Source organism: Chinchilla lanigera, unplaced genomic scaffold, assembly GCF_000276665.1.
Source record: "Chinchilla lanigera isolate Chin_1 unplaced genomic scaffold, ChiLan1.0 scaffold00009, whole genome shotgun sequence".
In the NCBI taxonomy this organism is placed as follows: Eukaryota; Metazoa; Chordata; class Mammalia; order Rodentia; family Chinchillidae; genus Chinchilla; species Chinchilla lanigera.
Window position 1 is genome coordinate 29,688,309 of NW_004955410.1, and position 18,304 is coordinate 29,706,612.

At 39.5% G+C, this 18,304-nt stretch overlaps 1 long non-coding RNA gene across 1 annotated transcript; it reads left to right on the forward strand.

The window, feature by feature from the left end:
- The first annotated feature begins 338 nt into the window (after positions 1–338).
- Positions 339–17,903, forward strand: LOC102010678. The gene is made up of 3 exons (XR_259884.1): positions 339–510; positions 13,475–13,554; positions 17,321–17,903. It is a non-coding gene; the product is annotated as an uncharacterized LOC102010678 (long non-coding RNA).
- Positions 17,904–18,304: the final 401 nt, after the last annotated feature.

Below are 18,304 nucleotides of genomic sequence, written 5' to 3' on the forward strand. Positions count from 1 at the left end.
AGGACCTCACACTCCAGAAACCACGTAGCGCTATTTCCTCTAATGCACCATGCTCTCCCTGCTCCAGCCTAGTGCTCACATTGCTCCTCTGTTCTCCCAGCCTGACTACTGCTCTCTCCTGAAGTCCCAGCCTAAATGACTCCTCCTCCAGTGAGCTATCCCTGGCCCTCCAAATCTATTAGGTGTTCCTAATCCACACAGAGACTAACTTTGTATTTTACAATTATTTAGCATAGCAGCCACCTCTTTACTTATCCCAAGCCCAAAGAAAGTTTAAACTCCCTGTGATGGTCCAAATCTCTCCAATCTCCACTGAAGCCATAATCCCCAATGTTTGGGATGTGTGCAGGTAATGTGACAATGGGATTACCACGCTTTAGACAGATTCAAAAGGGATTTTTTTCTTCCTCCCTCTTTTGGCCAATGAGGACACAGCATGGAGGAGGCTAACTGCCAATGAGGAACTGAATCTTAAGGCTCCTTGGTCTTGGACTTCCAGCCTCCAGAACTGTGAGTGTTTGTTGTGAAAGCTGCCCATGTTAAGCTACAGTACTTTGTTTTAGCGGTCTGAACCAAGTGTAGGACGCAGGCTTGTCTTCTCATCTTCACATCTCCAGCACCTAGCAGAGTGCCTAGCTCAACACAGGTGCTCAGCAACTATCACAGGACATAAATAAGCATGACTTCCCTAATAGAATAGAAAATCAACTTTAAAATGGGACAGTGTTCCCTTTTTATTTTACATCTCTGAACTCTGAGATACCTCACAATGCCTCCTACTGGGAGCAGAGAATACTAGATCACAATTAAGCATCTGATGATAACAGATGACTAATGATGGTGACAATGGCAACAGTGAACACTTCTGGTACAGTGACAATGTGTCAGGCACTATGTTGAACATACACTACATAGCATGTCATCCAGGCCTCAGGAAAGGACTCCAAGGAAGGTACTCTTATCCTTGAGTGCATCGGGGAAGTCCATAAGGGGAAGCACACTCATGCCCAAGCTCCTCTTCTGGAACAATTCACAGAATGAAACAGAATGTTCTTAACTGATTGTCCTTCCTCTCAGGGGCCATGACAGGCAACCACGAGCTTCTACCTTTCCCAAATAAGCAACAGGGAGAAGTCAGGACAAGGACGGGGGCTGCCAGCCATACTCTCTGGACTTTCTGTGACTGCTGACTTCTCAACCAACAACTTTGCCCAAATGTCCCATGCCTGGTCTCTTACCTGTAGTCCTAGCTCCAAATTTCAGTGTTAAAGGGTTTGGGCCCTTAATAAAAATAAAAATAAAAAGACCCAAACAATAACAACAACAACAAAAAATGTGTTCAGGCTATGAACACACAGAAATTTTCAGGGTCTATTCACAACTTACATCAAGACTAAAACACATTTTTTTTTAAACAGCTAATGAATTCTACTTCAGAAAGGTTAAATCTTCTAAGCTTTGGAACATCACCAAAATAGAGAAGGACTATGTCAGATAGACAAGCTTTTTAACATATTTTTAAAAGCTACCCAGTGACAAGATTTCAGTACTGGGAGCTGTACTTGGCCTCCGGGGATACTGGGAACAGTCCTGGGAAGTTTCTGTGCTTGCTGGGAGGAGACATGCACTAAACATCATGTTCTTTTTAATGGCTCTGATGATATATATCCAAGTACTTAAAGTCAAGTTTTTGAAAGATGCTTGCTTTATTCTGTTAATTAGTCTGAAATCCAATGTTGGAAGGAAGAGAAATGGACAGTATGTTCCATACTCCCCACTTATTAAAAGAAAAAAGAGACAAGTTCTGAAGAAAGATGCATGGAGAAATCCTTCAGCTTTAATAAATGAGACTAATACTTCTGTTTATAAATCAAGTTCAAAATAAACTATAAACCAGATTTCTAAAACAGTACATAAGAGTAGCTTTATAAACCACAATCCTTACATGAACTCTGGGTTTTATGATTAAAAACTTTTTTTTTTTTTTGATGTCTGGGATGGAACCCAGGGCCTCAAATACACTAGGCAAACACCTGACTGCTGCATTACACCCCCAGCACTGAACTCTGGGTTTTAGATTAACACCTCTGAAGTTGCCTAGGACTTCTATAATCAATTGAAACAATGTTTTATTTCTCAAACTATTATTTGTTCAGGTAGAATTTATCCACATATAACTAAGAAAATGTAATTCATATGCAGTGAGTTTTCCTCTTATGGACAGGAATGAATACTTTCAGACACCTTAAGTTAGGTATCAAACAATACAGTATATGAATGATGAGGATGATTCTACAAGTTTAATCTACTGCTCTGTATATTAAGGCTCTCTAAATCCCATGATTAGTGTCCAAGGAAAAGGCCCAGTTTAACTAAGCTCACCACAGGGGTGCTTGCATACTGTCATCACTCTAGACACAAAATTAAAAGAGTAAGTTTAGCATAGAAAGGAAAACAGAATCATAAGATCACCACTGAAATGCCAATATTTTAAAAATCAGATTTTTAGTTTAAAAATCTGCCAATATTCTGAGAAGCAAAAGTCTGATTAGAAGAAAAGAATCAGGGCAATGGCTAGGCCAGTTTTATAGTTACAGGGGTCTACAGTGGTCATAGGGCCACTATAAAACAGGCTTGGGGAAGAAGTATTTAAGCATTATCTTTATGTTGAGTTAAAAACTGGAAGGCCCAACTAAAACCTGAAGCAGCACTCATCCACTTTATTGATAAAGACACAACTCTCACTTAATCTAATAATGTTAGTAGTTATTTGTAGTTCATATGATCTGAGTGCCTGAAAAAATAATAATATACTGATTTGTATGGAAGCTTTCATATTCAGTATTTCATTTTCAGTATTTCTCTGAAGCATATTTAGTGACTTAATGAAGTAATCAGTCACATTTTTCAACTTACATATAACAGAGACATTAGAAATACAGGAGTTCCCTTTTTATATTCACTGTACAATAATGATTTTGTAAACACGCAGCAGTGATTTCAAACACAATGAATCTAGCTAGGTGTAGTGGCTCATTCAGGAGGCTGTGGCAGGAGGATCACGCTGAGCCTGAAGCCAGCTGAACTACATAGTGAGACCTTATTTCAAAAAACAGCACAAATCAAACACAACGAATCTGGTACATCTGTCACTCAGCTTTTCAACCTTTTAATTAATGGTAGATGTCACACGTTAAGCACAGTTCTATCACAGGCACACAGTTATGCTATATATGCTACTTCTTTATATGTTACATACTATGTATTATGTTTATTCTACTATAAGAATACCTGACAAGACTAAGGTACACAAGCAGGTTCGAAAGGAAATCACAAAAGGCACTGACATGTTTAAGTATTAAGCCCACAAAAAGTGTGTACCTAATGTATTCAACAATCTGTAAAACACCAAATACATAGTTTAACTACTTGGGGAAAATGTCACTCTTTTTTTTTTTAACCTCAAAGAGGATCAATATCCTCTTTGAGACAGGGAACTTTTTGTTTCTAACAAAGCAAACCTAGAGGGACAAAACTCTAATTTTCTATGCATTGTCTTACGAACCACAGACGAATAAATACCAATAGCACAGTTTCCAGCACAGGCCACCACCATGGCCACCCACTGGCCCTGTGAAGACAGTGGGGAGGAAGGCAGCTGGTAAGAAAGTTTAGCTTGAGGTCAAACAAAAATACAATAAGAAAAAAGAAATGCACAGTGGGGAATGCTGTGGGCTCTGGAGAGGACCGATTTGGTGCAAATCCATCTAATACCTACAGCATCATAACCAGGAGCAAGGGTCTTAATCTCTCAGGGTCCCAACTACAGAAATGGAGATAGGAACAGTATCTTCCCAGGGCTGCTGTGAGAATTAATAGATGCTGAGGCTCAGTGAATGTAATACTCTTTCTGGATTAATCATTCTATTTCTGGATTGATTCCCATTGGAATAGATTGCTGTTTATTACCATATGCTTGGTAAACTATACTGTATTATCAGCATACAGGCACTATTTTTGTATAAATATGTATATAATGATAGATTATGACATATATTGTTGGCTAAAAGGGTTCTAAAATATTTAGTACAAAATCATGTTTTGAAAAAAATAGTACATTTACACATATGGCTGAAAAAAGTTTAGGAGATGGTCCAATTTGTGAGCATAGTCACTTCTGAGAGATGTGATTATTATTAATGGCTTTAACTTTCTTTTCTTTTGCTTATCTGGTTTTCTAATATTCTATAATATCCACATAAAAGATAAGGAAGGAAAATTTTCATACAAACTAAGAAACAAGAATGTGGGATATTGCCACTCACATGCTGGAACAAGGGCAAATACTTCCAGAACCATCACCAGTGCGAGAAGCACATAATGACACACAACATGGTGCACAGAGGCGGGCACAACCAGAAGACTCCACTGGCAGAAAGAAAGTCAACCTAACTTTGAGAGCTTGCCTAGTTATTTCCCAGCCATAGGCCTTGGGGAGTCACTTATCTTGGGTTTTAATGTATGACCAATTCATATAACCAGTTTTCATCTGCACAATATTGGACAGAAGCGTTGCTCTCTCCTCTTTGGAATACTTTGGCTTAGCTTCCAGCGCCACCCTCTGCCTTTTTCTCTCACCACACACCTTCTTGGTTTCCTTTACTGGTTCTCAGATCTCAGTCAGTTCATTGCTTTAATGCCATCCACCCCCTGAACAGCTCCAAGTGCCTATCTTCAGTCCTGACCTCTCCTTTGAATTCCAGACTTAAAAACTAACAACTGTCTACTAGAGATAACAATTTGGCAGTCTAACAGGATGTCAAATTCTCATAGCCAAACCCAAGATCCTTATGATTTCCACCACGCTCTGGAATCTACTCTACTCTTGCATCTCAGCCTCATTGTAGTGAATGATAACCAAATTCACCCAGGTGCTGAGGTCTAACTCTGGAGTCCTCTCATGCCTCAAACTCAAACCTGTTGATGCTGCCTCTAATATACACCCAGAACTCTACAACCCCCACCACCTTCACAGCTACTGCCTGGGTATGACTACTATCTTGTTACTGGATTATTGTAATACCCTTTAAATCAGTCTCCCTGCTTCCAGCCTTGGTCCTGTTCCTGTATTATGAACACAACACCCAGAGTGATGCAATTAAAGTGTCCATCCACCATGTCACTCTTCTGCCTAACCCAGAGTGGCTCCCCATCTCCCACTGAGGAAATGTCCAGAATCGGTGCTAGCGCTGTCTCCCCTTACCCTAATCCTCATCACTCCAGCCAGCAGCCTCCTTGCAATTTCTTCATATGAAGCAGGTCATCTCCTCACTGTCCCCTGTCCCAGAAGTTCCCTCTGCCAGGAATGCTGTTCTCCCAGATAATCACCCTCTCACCTCCTTCAGGTTACTTCACAAGTACTTTCTCACTTAGGCAACTGCACTGATCCCCTGTCTTGGTTACTTTTCTCTCATTGCTAAGACAAAATATCTGACACCCAAAATTAAGGAAGGAAAGGTTTATTTAGCTCACAGTTTGTGGAGATTTCAGTCCATACTCGGCTGGCTCCAAGGCAGAGTGGCATATGGCTGAGGGACAAAGGTTCATGGTGGCAGTAGATAGCAAAGGCAGCAAGCACAAAAGGGAGGAATGGCAGCAAGCAGCCTCTTTCTCTCTATTACACATGCAAACTATTTACCCCAGGGTGGTGTAACACTCACACCCATGAATCAAAAACTCTAAAAGCTCGCCCCATGACCGCATGAGGCTTTGGGGGGACACCCAGACACAAACCATAACACCCCCCTAGTTAATACCATGAAAACCTCCCCACCTTCCTTCTCCTTCCTTGTCTGACATTTCTCTACAGCAGTTCCCCTTCTTAACATAATTTGCATCTCATTCACTTCACTTATTTATAGTCTGTCTCCTCACAGCTAATACATAAACTCTGCAAAAGCAGAAAATGTTGACTGTGTTTTCCCCAACTAGTCCCTAGAAAATGGCAGACAGTAGACACATAAACATACATATTGGTAAATAGAATTAATGATTTGCCCTTACCTCTGATACAAAATAAAGAATATGAAAATAACTCCCAAATAATTTGACATTTACGTGTGGATCGTGCTGTTATTACCACTGTTATTATACTGAAGATGTGTCCCAGTCCTGCCAGCCATGCCCTGAATTAGTCATGCTTTGAACTATGGTCCCCCACCTCCCTCTTTATCTATCTCAGTACAAAGGTTGGTGACTGAGAATTCCCGCAACACTAAGATCCTGGGAAGGATTAGGTTCATAGACCATCTTACATTTCTAACCCTATAAATAATTATCTTAACCAAAATTAGGGTTTTTTTTTTTTTATCTTTTGATGGAGAGGGATAAAGGGGAGGAGAAAGAGATTAAAAGATTAAGTGTAATCACTTAAGATTCCAAAGGCTTCCTGATCCTCCTTTATTGTGTATCAGAAGTACTGCTTCATGCCAAGACTGTTAAGGGTGAGGACTCTTTCCTGGACTTTTGGTTAGCCATGATAATACAACCATGTCCCACCTAGGGTACATTTCAGTGTAAACTACCAAGAGACAATCACTGAATGATCTCCATCTGGAAATCAAGAGGATATAAAGTAAGCCATAACTCCAAGAGATACAGAAAATAGTTCTGTTATGGCACCCACCGAATTGCTTGTGGAGACAGCAAGCAGAAATTTTAGAGTTAGAAGACAAATGAGAATTCTCTTTTAAATGCAGAAATCTCACAAAATTCAATTTGCTATCCCATATTTCATCTGTACTACAATTAATTTTCTTCTTTTCTTCTCCATTCATTCAAAAGAACCAGTGACCTTTAGTGACCAGTAATAGCACCTTTGCTTGCACAACTAATGTGTACTTACTGCAGATAAACTGCAAAACATTGTGGGTCCTGGTGAGGAAGGTAAATTACTCTAATTGAGCTGAACACACAGGGTCTTCAAGTGGGCAAAACTGCACCTCAGGTCCCTGAATCCAGCAGCAACCTGCTTTATGGAGAAAACACACAGATTTGAGAGTGAGGCAGTTGTGTGGAGCTCACCTCTTGGTTTCATAAAAGGACTTCCTCCCTTGCACCCTCAGGCCCCTTAAGAAAGGAGTAACTTTCCTAACACCAAAGTTGGAAAACTTAGCTTAATTATAAAATTTTATTTATTGGCCACATATCAAGCCCAGCTTGCTTCTCTCATATCATTATAATGAGACTGCGTCAGACAGAAAGAAACACACATATTTCTAAAAACAAAACAAAAAACCTTCCATGTTTCACTTTATGTGAGTGATGGAATAACAATTTGACCTCTCATCCTTATCAACCTGGGCAAATTTTATCTTCTTCATTAAACACAAAACCAAGAAAAAAAACTACTGTACTCAGCATTTGGATTCTCTTCCAGCCACAACACATCCCCAAGGAGGATCAGATGCAAAGGAAAACTGTTTTAAGGGTGACACACAGGTAAGCACACATGCCGGTCTCCCTAGTTACCAAGAACCTTCACTGGGGATGAGGTCTCCCAGTTGACTTCAGAATAGGGAACTATTGAAAAATGAATGAGTTCACATTAGATCAAAGGAAAACAAATAAACAAATTCCCTAGTACTGCTCATATGGTGATTTTTTTTTCTTCCAAAAACTGTATTTTTTTACTTGCTTTTGATATTGCTTTAATTTCAGGAAGTATTTTCATCACACACAAATCAGGGAATCTGGAGTTAATGCTCCAACAGCCACTCTTCAGCAAGCTCTCGCACACCTGGCATGGTGAGCATCAGTGCGCCAATTGCAGTATGTCATCGCTGCAATAAATAGAAGTCTAGAGTAACAACACAACACTAGGTTCTCTGGGAGACACAGGATCTGACACGTGTTAGTAACTCATTACATGTCCAGGCCTTCTGCCAAGCAGAAGGAACACAGAATCACTTTTAAAATACACATATATTATATGCCTTTCTTGATGAGGATCAAGTCCTATATTTATCTCATTTGCCACATGGTCACTCCCCGCTCCGATATAAAGGAGAGTCAGTGAATAAAGGCAATGTTAATATAGCAATGTGCCTGAGAATTTTAAACAAACCAGTGAGGCAGATCACTTATAGTTTTCATACCACGCATACCTCTGACAGGCTGCATATAAATACTCGTTTCAGTTCTGCACACCATGCACTCCGCTATGAAATACTGTACTATATAGGAACAAGAGACACATAATTCCCTGACTTCAGAAACACAGGTTTGTATGTTTACACTTTCATCTACCATACAGGCCTCATGGTCTAGTGGACGAGCACAAGGCTGGGCCTGAAGGAATCTGAGAGCTCACAGAACTTCCTTAGTTCCTGCCAGATCCTGAGTTTCAGAAAGTTATTTAAATTATATCTCAGTTGCTTTAACTCTGGAAGAGGGAACAAAGGTGATTTCAAACTTTTAACTGCAATAGAAGCATCTAAAGATTGAGCACTTCCAAATGGCTCAACTGCAAACATAAAATTAATCTGTCATCTAAACCTTAAAATTAATGTCACCTGAATCAGTCTTACAGACAAGTCTTTTTAATTTGTCCCTCAAACATCAACTAATCCACAAACCTCCCAAACCTCCCACTAGAGTAAGTCTCCAGTGATTACTAAGTGAAGGGCCTTAAGGCACTTTGCACCATATACAGAGTTTTACAGCCAGTCTCCTGAAACACTTCTGAGTGCTTCAGGTACATCTTATTCAAGTATTAATCCATGTGGTGGTGGTGGTGTTACAGGAAGTAGAGCAAAGTTCTCTGGAGGGCTGAGAATGCTCTTGCTACCTGTGGTCACTGTGCTTTTTCACTCCAAACTGATGAAACCTAAACTGTAGATATGTTTCATGATGCACACCATGAATGGTCAGGAAATGAGTCTATTTCAGTTTGCTTCTTAGATCAAAAATTATTCTATACTCTCTAAGCCAGAGGCCGCCATGACAGACCGACGGGTTAAGTTAAAATGTAGTCAATCAAAGGTACAAGAAGTAAAAGAAACAATAACTTCATAAGTCACAACCTTGTCAAAACAAAATGTTATTCTGCAGTGGTTCAAGAGAAAGAACAAAATAATCATTACCATTACTGGACACATGTATCTAACTTAGTTTACTGCCAAAGAATTCAGACAGAGCTCTATTCTCAGATTCTAAGATGAAACTAAAACATTTTATGATTTATTAAACTAACAGTGCTCTGCCAGGCGTAGTGGCACACGCCTGTAATCCCAGCACTCGGGAGGCTGAGGCAGGAGGATCACTATGAGTTTGAGACCAGTCTGGGCTACAAAGTGAGCTCAAGTCCAACCTGAATTACATAGCGAGACCCTGTCTCAAAAAGACAAAAACAAGAACAAACATAAACTAACAGTGCCATACAAATGAAACCAAAGTGACATAAGAATAAAGGTATCTATATAACATCTTACCTCCCTGTGTGGTTTAAAAACAATGACCTCCCAGGTGCAAAGGCCCAATGAATGGGCCTGGTGAGTGGGAGGTAACAATTCTTTTTTAGAGGACAGGCTTTCTCACCAGGCAGAGTGATTGTTAACTTGAGATACAGCCTCAATTCTATAAGTGGTTTTCTATACCATCTGTATTTCATCCACTTATTCATTCAACAAACACTTATTCAGCACCAATTCTGTGCCAGACACTATGCTCAGCATTGCTTTTTTCCAGTTCCTAGTCATACTTAGGCTCGGTTATTTTCTTAGTTGAATGAACTCTGTGGTCTCTTTTCAAATTTATCTTTTCCAGCAATGTTAAACATATTCAGTCCCCCAAGATACCAGCTAGTGATGCTCCTTTCAGTACATTTTGGTACCATTTAACCAGATCTAATCAGTGGTGAAAGATCTCCAAAATAAAAGTTATAAAACATTGATGAAAGAAACTGAAGAGGAGAGAGATATCCATGTCCTCTACCTTTTACGGGTTGAAGAATCCATGTTGATAAATCTCCACATGATCCAAAGCAATTACAGATATAATGCAATCTCTATTAAAACATCAATGATACTGATCACAGAACTAGAAAAAAGCAATCCTAAAATTTATATGGAAGTACAAAAAACAACAAATAGCCAAAACTCATTTGGGTAAAAAGAGCAACACAAGAGGCACCACAATACCTGACTTTAAAATGCATTACTGAACTATAGGAATCAGAACAACATAATGCCAGCATAAAAACAACACAGAAGCCAGCAGGACAAACAGAAAGCCTAGAAGTAAATCGAGTCACCTACCACCAGTGATCTTTAAGTCTCTTCAACGCTAAGTCTCTTCAACAAAAAGTGATAGGAAAATCAGCTAACACATCCAGAAGAATGAAACTAGACCATTATCTCTTACTACATAAAAAAAAAATCCCTTAAAATGGTTTAAAGATTTAAATGTAAGACCTGAAACTATGAAACTATTTATGAGAAAACAAAAGGGAAATGCTTCAAGACAATGGAATGGACAAAGACCTTTTGGAAAATACCTCAAAGCACAAGAAACAAAAGTAATAACTAGACAAACAGAATTATATCAAATGAAAAGCATGTGTGCAGAAAAGGAAATTATCAAGAGTGAAGAGATGCCCTATGGAATGGGAGACAGGATTTGTAAACTGCATATCCACAAGGAGTTAACAAACAGAATATATAAGGAACTCAATAGCCAAAAAACCTCAGATAATCTGATTAAAAATGGGCAGCAGACCCACACAGATTTTTTTCAAAAGAAAAATATAAATGATCAGTAGTTATACGAAAAAATGTTCAGTATCAGTGATCATCAGGGAAATGAAGTCTAACTACCAGGTGATAACTATTATCAAAAAACAAAAGACAATAGGGGCCAGAAAGAATGTGGAAGAAAAAGGGAACCTGTTACACGTTTTTGGTAATGATATAAACCAATGTAGCCACGACAGAAAACAGTATGGAGTTCTCTAAAAAAATTAAAAATAGAATTATTATATTATCTAGCAATCCTACTATATATGCAAAAGAAATGCACTCACTATGTCCAAGAGACATCTACATTCTCATGTTTACTGCAGCACTATTCACAATAGCTAAGAAGCAGGAACAATCTAAGTGTCCATCAACCAACGAATGGATAAATAACGTGATACATATACACAATGAAATGCCATCCAGCCATAAAAGTATGAAATCCTGTCTCTGACAACATGGATGGAACTGGAGATCACGATGTTAGTGAAAAAAGCCAGGTGCAGCAAGACGAATACTGAATGATCTCATTCACGTGTATGATAAAGAAAAGTTGCTCTCAAAGAAGCTGAGATTGAATGATGGCTACCAGAGGCTGAGGAGAGTAGTAGGAACTGAGGGGAAAGGGAAAGGATGGTCAATGGGTACTAATTTCAATTTGATAGGAGGAATAACTTCTGGTGTTCTACTGCACAGGAGAGTGTATACAGGTAACAACAATATACTATATATTTCAAAAGACTAAAAGACAAGATTTTTTTAATGTTCTCACCACAAAGAAATGATGCTTGAGGTGACAGATATGCTTACCTTGATTAAACATTACATGCTATACACATATCAAAAGACCAAATGGTACCCTAGAAATATCACCTGGAATTTTTACATTTTTATGTATTAGTTTAAAATTAAATATAATTGTTTTTCAAACAGAAGGAAATTCTAGTGTTTGCAGTAACATGTTAAAGGCCAGGCAGGGTGCCATAACACCTGTAATTTCAATACTCTTTCAATACATCCTCCAGTTGAGGCAGGAGGATGGGCAAGAGTTAGAGGCCAGCCTGGGCTACACAGTGAGTTCATGACCAGCCTGAACTGCACAGCAAGACCTTATCTCACGAAAGTATAAAACTAAATAATAAAAAAGGGACAAACCTTAAGCACATAATGGTAAGTGAAGTTCATCAGTCAAAGAAAGAAAAATAAGATCTTGCTATATGTAGAGTCTAAGAAAGTTAAATTCATAGAAATAGAGAGTAGAATTGGAATAGTGGTTGCCAGAGTCTGAGTGATAGGGAGGAGGAATGGGGGAGATGATGGTCAAAAGGTAAAAACTTTCAGTTACAAGATGAATAATTCTACTGATCTGACCATCACAATGACTGCAATTAACAATACTGTACTGAATACCTAGAACATGTTAAAAGAGCTGATCTCAAATATTCTCACATGAAAGAAAAGAAAGGAAGAGATAAAAAGAGAAGAAAGAAAAAAATATGTGAAGTGATGGGTAGATTAATTAGTTGGTTTGTGGTAATCATTTCACACTGCATGCACATATCAAAATATGTCATACTGGATAAATATATTCAATTTTATTTGTCAATTACAGTTTGAAGTAAAGGTGAGGGAAAATAAAATGAAAAAATTTAAATAATTTTTTAAAAGAATGGCCTAGCCCTTTCCTTATTCAGGAAACTCTGATATTTTATCTGAAAGTGATCTAATCACTACCTCAATGTATATCCATCACCTCCCCATGAAAAAGCATTAGTAATAATAACAGTATGAGGCACTACAAAGCATTTCCAATTATACCATCTCAGTCAATCCTCAACAATATGAAATAGCTATTATTTAACTCATTCTGCATAAAAAGAAAACAAGGTTTGTATAAAGAAACTAATTTGCCTTAGCTAATGCAATTAGTGAATGGCTGAACGGGGACTCAAACCCTCTCAATAGGTTGCTAAATCAGGGGTTCTTCCATTCCCTCGCCCTGCCAAACTGTTCAGGGTTAGCCATGAGAAACAGGTAGGATGCAGTGACCTCATCATGTATGAAGGACAAACTGGGCCCAAAAGTGAAGAGAAAATCAAGCTCCCCAAGAGACAGGAATTTAAGGCCTGTAATCTAAATGGCCTAAGTGAATTAAAAAGAGTAGTATCTGAAAATACAACTGGTAATTTTTTTGTAATGTAGGGTGAGGAGAAGTTATCAGAGAAAAACCTAGAAAGAAGTTTCAAATTTTAAATTCCATACTACTCTAGAAATTAAGAAACTCTTGCACATCATACACATTAATTAGTAAAAAGAAACATCACGTGGCCCCTTAAGAATTAGAATTTGAAAAGCAACATGGTTAAGAGACAAAGTCAACTAAAAAGGTAAAAAAAAAAAGAAAATTAAGAAATCAAGAATTTCAGAATTCTCAGATGAAGATGCAGAATTCAGCAAATGAAAATGGACTATGATTTCTGCCCCACGGTCCTAAAATGAAGCTGCAGTGCTGCGCTCACATGGCTGGCCACAGAGTAGCATGATATCACAATCACCTGCAATCACTCCCATCTGAAAGCCTTGCCCAGGGACTTTAAATTTAATTGAAAAGTTTTCTATTTTCCCCTTAGCCTTGCACAGAGAGCAGTAGAAAATACAACTGGTAATTTTTTTTAATGTAGGGTGAGGAGAATGCTTACAATCTGGTTCACAATTTCCTGAGGTCCTGTTGCAGTGAACGACTACATTTGGTTGAAGAAAGGTAAGGAATTAATAGTCAATCTTGATCTGTTTCATGTTGATACAATCTGAGTATCAAAGTATTTATAGATAAAAGGATATTCCCTTGTTTTTTATTTAGCAAAGTAATGCTAATCTAGTTAAATGCAATACATATTTCCTGCAAATCTATAGGCCTCCCTGCACCCTTACCATGGCTAAAGGAGCAGAAATAAGAAACAGAAAATAATTTGCTAAATTGGGTGCAGTGGCACACACTATAATCCCAAAAATCTAGAAGGCTGAGCAGGAGGATTAAAAATTTGAACCTACATTGGGCAACTGGGCAATTTAGTAATTTACCGAGACCTTGTCTCAAAATAAAAATTAAAAAAGGCTAGAGCTATGTGAAAATGTCCTGGGTTCAATCTCCAGTATGGAAATGAAAGGAGAGGGAAAGGAAGGAGAAGGGAGGGGAACCAGGGGGCAGGGAAGAAATGGAGCAGGGATTGATGGATGGACAGAGAAGAAGAAGGAAGAGGAGGTGGGGGAGGGGGAAGGGGAGGAAGAAGAAGGAAGGACCTTATTTGCTTCCATATTTTACCTTTTTAGTTGGAGATTTGTCTTTAGAATTTTACTCATTAGTGTTTTGTTTCATGTTATTATTGATTTAGCTGTTGATGCATTCATTCAGTAAGCTTTTTATTGAGGTAGAATATGTAATATAGGATTTCCCTTTAATTTTATGATAAAATATAAAGCCAAGTATATTAGGGTTCTCCAGAGAAGCAGAATCAATATAAAATATCTGTGTAATTATACAAAAGGATTTATTAAATAAACTTACTGGATTAGCAGTAGAAGTATCACAGTGATCATCTGCAAGATCAGAGGCACCAGAATCCAAAATGGCTGTTTGCATGCTAGCTAGCTAACACCCAGTAGCTTTTAAAGGTCAAAGGCCTGGAAACTCCCTGAAGAGTCACCGGTGTGAGTCTGTGTTAGAAAGCTGAAGAAACTGGAGACCAGTGTTCAAAGGCAATGGTCAAGACTGGAGCTCTTCCCAAACATGGAAATACTCCTCCTTCTTTCTCTATACATTCTGTCCAAGCTATAAGCCTATTGTTGGTGCCCACATCCAGGGTGGGTCTTCCTTCCTCATTTCACTGGCCTACATGCCACATCATAGACACAACCAGAAGCTACTAATCTGTTAGGCAGAGCTTACTTAAGTCAAGTTGACACATCACAATTACTATCACACTAGGCTTTTATATCATTGCTTTCTACCACATGACAGCTGTGTTTCTGAATTAGTAACAGCATTACTTTGAGGAGGTTCCTCATTAGGAAAAGAATAATCATCTATCCTCAAGTGGTTTTCTGAACACCAAATTAAATGATAAATCTCAAAGTTCTTTGTATCAAAGGGGTATTATTACAATTATTAATATGGATAAGACTATGGATCAGGAAATCTAGTAGCAAAAAAATTAAGTTATTTATCTGTAAGCATCTTCCCAGGGATGTACACGCACATGCAGTGTGTGTATATATGCATATGTGTTAATAACAAGGTCTGGAAGAACATCTCTGTGCCCTCCATGTAGTACCATTACCCAGACAGAAGCATATTTCTGTGGGCATCAGTGTCCATGGTTAAAACAAAATGTGGGGCAGCTTCCTGCATACCTGCCCTGAATTGTATAGATATTATGGTGCTATGCCAACATCTATTTTTTTTTCCTTCCAATTCTAGAGCTCTGTTTACACTTTGCTCTTTTATCAAGAACTTGACTGGTAAAAAAGAAAGTCACTGGAAATATCACAAAATTATGATTTTATGATCACGGGGTGTCCTTACCTCACCCATGCTAATGCCATAAGTGGCTGTCTGGGATTTACTTAAAGTAAGTAACATTAGGGAAGAACTTTGTGAAAGAAACCTTAGTGGTCTCCCAAATTGGTGGAGGAAAGGAACCAAAAGTTAGTGGGGAGTAAGTCACTAACATGACAGTGGAGGGTAGCTTCATTAGCTTCATTCACTGAAGCAAAACTTGGGAAAAAAACTCATTATTCAAACTAGATGCTCATTTTATAACATTTGCTTCAGTGAGGTGATGAACTGTTTCAATTTTCTTTCATTTTGAATATGCAATGTTATAAAGCAGACAAATTACTACATTAATAAAGGCACACTTGAAGTTTGTAAAGTTGGTCTGAAAAACAACCATATATAGGAAACCTGTCTCCAAAAGTTTATTGCCAAAAGCATTTCGTTTTCATTTTTAATCAAGTGACAAAATAAATGCTATAGTGGGTTTAAGACAAGATCAGTTATGGAAAGAATGAAATTACCTTCTAATGATAATTAGCCACAAGCCTTGATTACTGCCAGCTCAAATGATGTGGTACTGAGGCACACAGTATGCTGTGTTCATCCATCTCCAGCATGGGAGGCCCCTTCCAGGTTGACAGTCAAATAAGCCAGGAGCAGGACAAGGAGGCAGAGAAGGCCCACTATACAGTCCCTGAGTGCTTAAGAGAAAACACTATATCCATAAAATTTGTATCAAGCACAAAATTCACTTTAAAGAAATGGCCCACTGATAATCTCCCTCTTAAAAATGATTACTCTCCTGTGTTAGAAGGATGACAAAGAGCAGATTCCAACCCCTGGAGAAAATGAAACATTGCTGGTGAGGAACAGAGCCAGGTCCTTTTCTGGAGGACAACAGCGAACACAGGAGTAGCACTCAAGGAGACAACCTGGGCCTCTGGACACAATCCCAAAGGAAAAGGGGATGGGTGCTGGGATGCGGGCATGTAACAGAACCATGTGGCACAGTTTCCATGTGCTCCAAGTCTGCTATTCTATAAGCTAATGAGCTGCTATACTATAAGCCGGTGGAGGTGAACCTATGGCCCACATGCTGCAGCAGGATGTCTGTATCATTGAAAGCTCTAAAAGGTTCACCATCACTGCCATAAGCATTATTGTGGAACCAATGGCTGTTTCTGCAACTTTATGCAGATAGGACCATTGTACTTTGGAGACCGAGATGATTGCCATCTTCATTTTACAGACAAAATCAAAGATGGAGAGTGAGTACCCATGGAACTGATAAATGGCAAAGCTACTTCAGCCCATGTTCCTGACTCCTCCCTCCTTTCTTCCCTCTCCGGGACAGCTGTGAGGCTCTGAACAGCCACTAACAATGGCTACTAAAAAATTATGGCAGGTCATCTCCATTATGAGAGGACATACTCCTCTCTAGCCTTCAACACCAGACAAGTGCAAAAGAAAATCTATACTCCCATGGCAACTATAAGTCCTACTAACAAAAATCTACTGTTGACCAGGCACTGTACTGGGAACCTGTGTCCACTCACCTCTTATAATGCTTATGACTTGAGATGCACCTATAAGCCCATTTTACTAAATAATGAAGCTTACAGGGGTACTAATGCTCATATCATACCAATACATCAGTGGCATGCCTAGACTCAGACCCATTTTCTAGCACTTTCTACTGCACTATTGGCCCTTAAAGTTTTGCTAAAGAGTAAGTATCTTAATCAGCTGACTAGGAGAGTTGCACAGAAGCTTTGTCTGGTGAAAATAACTGAATCACTATGTAAGAAATAAACACATTCTGAACAATGATAATAATGCTTTTAAAATCTGAGTATAAGCACGGGCCTTTATTTAAGCAGGGAAATTATTGCAAAATTCCTATTTTTCTTTCTAAAAAACTTTTGCTTCACAGATCTTAAGATTATTTTGTTTCTTCTTTTTTTCTTTTGAGCAAAAACAAATATGCACAAAGAGATGAGAAAGATGAGGAGAAGGTCAACAAGCAGGAAGAATTTTCCGCACAGAACGGGCACTGACATGCAAGCCCACCAAGTGGACCATGGAGAACTTCATTATTCCAGGTCACAGACTTCCTGTAGCTGGACAGCTTCCCCTGATGCTTCTACCTTCTGACAACCACGTGCCACCTTTACCTTCTGCAAACACAGGAACCTCGCCAGCCTGGAGAATTCTGCTGTCTGAACTGAACAAAAATACCTCTCATCTCTCAGTCTGAATGCAGCCCTGAAAACCAGAACTCACTGCACCTTTAGTGCTACTCACATTTCTGCAATTGTTACCTCTGCTTGTAGGAAGGCTGGCTGGCCTCTGTAAAGCTAGAATATTCCAAACAGGTCTGTTCTTAACCAAGGAAGACCTATGGCTTTGAGCCTGCTTTCCTCAATATATAGACCAGACAAATAGAAACACCAGCCAGGGCCTCCGGCACATGGGGAGCCAAGGGCAGGGAGTGCCGGTCTTCCGGCTGGCTGGCTTCCTGCCTCGTAGGCCTCCAGAGGGAGGGCTCCAGGCACACGGGGAGCCACGGGCAGGGAGGCGGTTCGCTCCCTGCCTCGTAGGCCCCTGGAGGGAGGGCCCCCAGTGCACGGGGAGCCATGGGCGGGGAGCACCGGTCTTCCGACTGGCAGCTTGCTCCCTGCCTCGTAGGCCCCCGGAGGGAGGACCTCCAGTGCACAGGGAGCCACAGGCAGGGAGCGCCTGTCTTCTGGCTGGCTCACTTCCTGCCTTGTAGGCCTCTGGAGGGAGGGCCCCATTGAGAACGGTCATGACACAGAGAAACAATGACACATTTGGCCCACCATGCACCGGATGCAGATGCCCACCCATGGACGTGTGTGAATCATTGAAACATGGAAAAACCCCTGGGAATACATGCCATACAATGGGCCACTCTTGCTCCTGCCATTGAGAACCA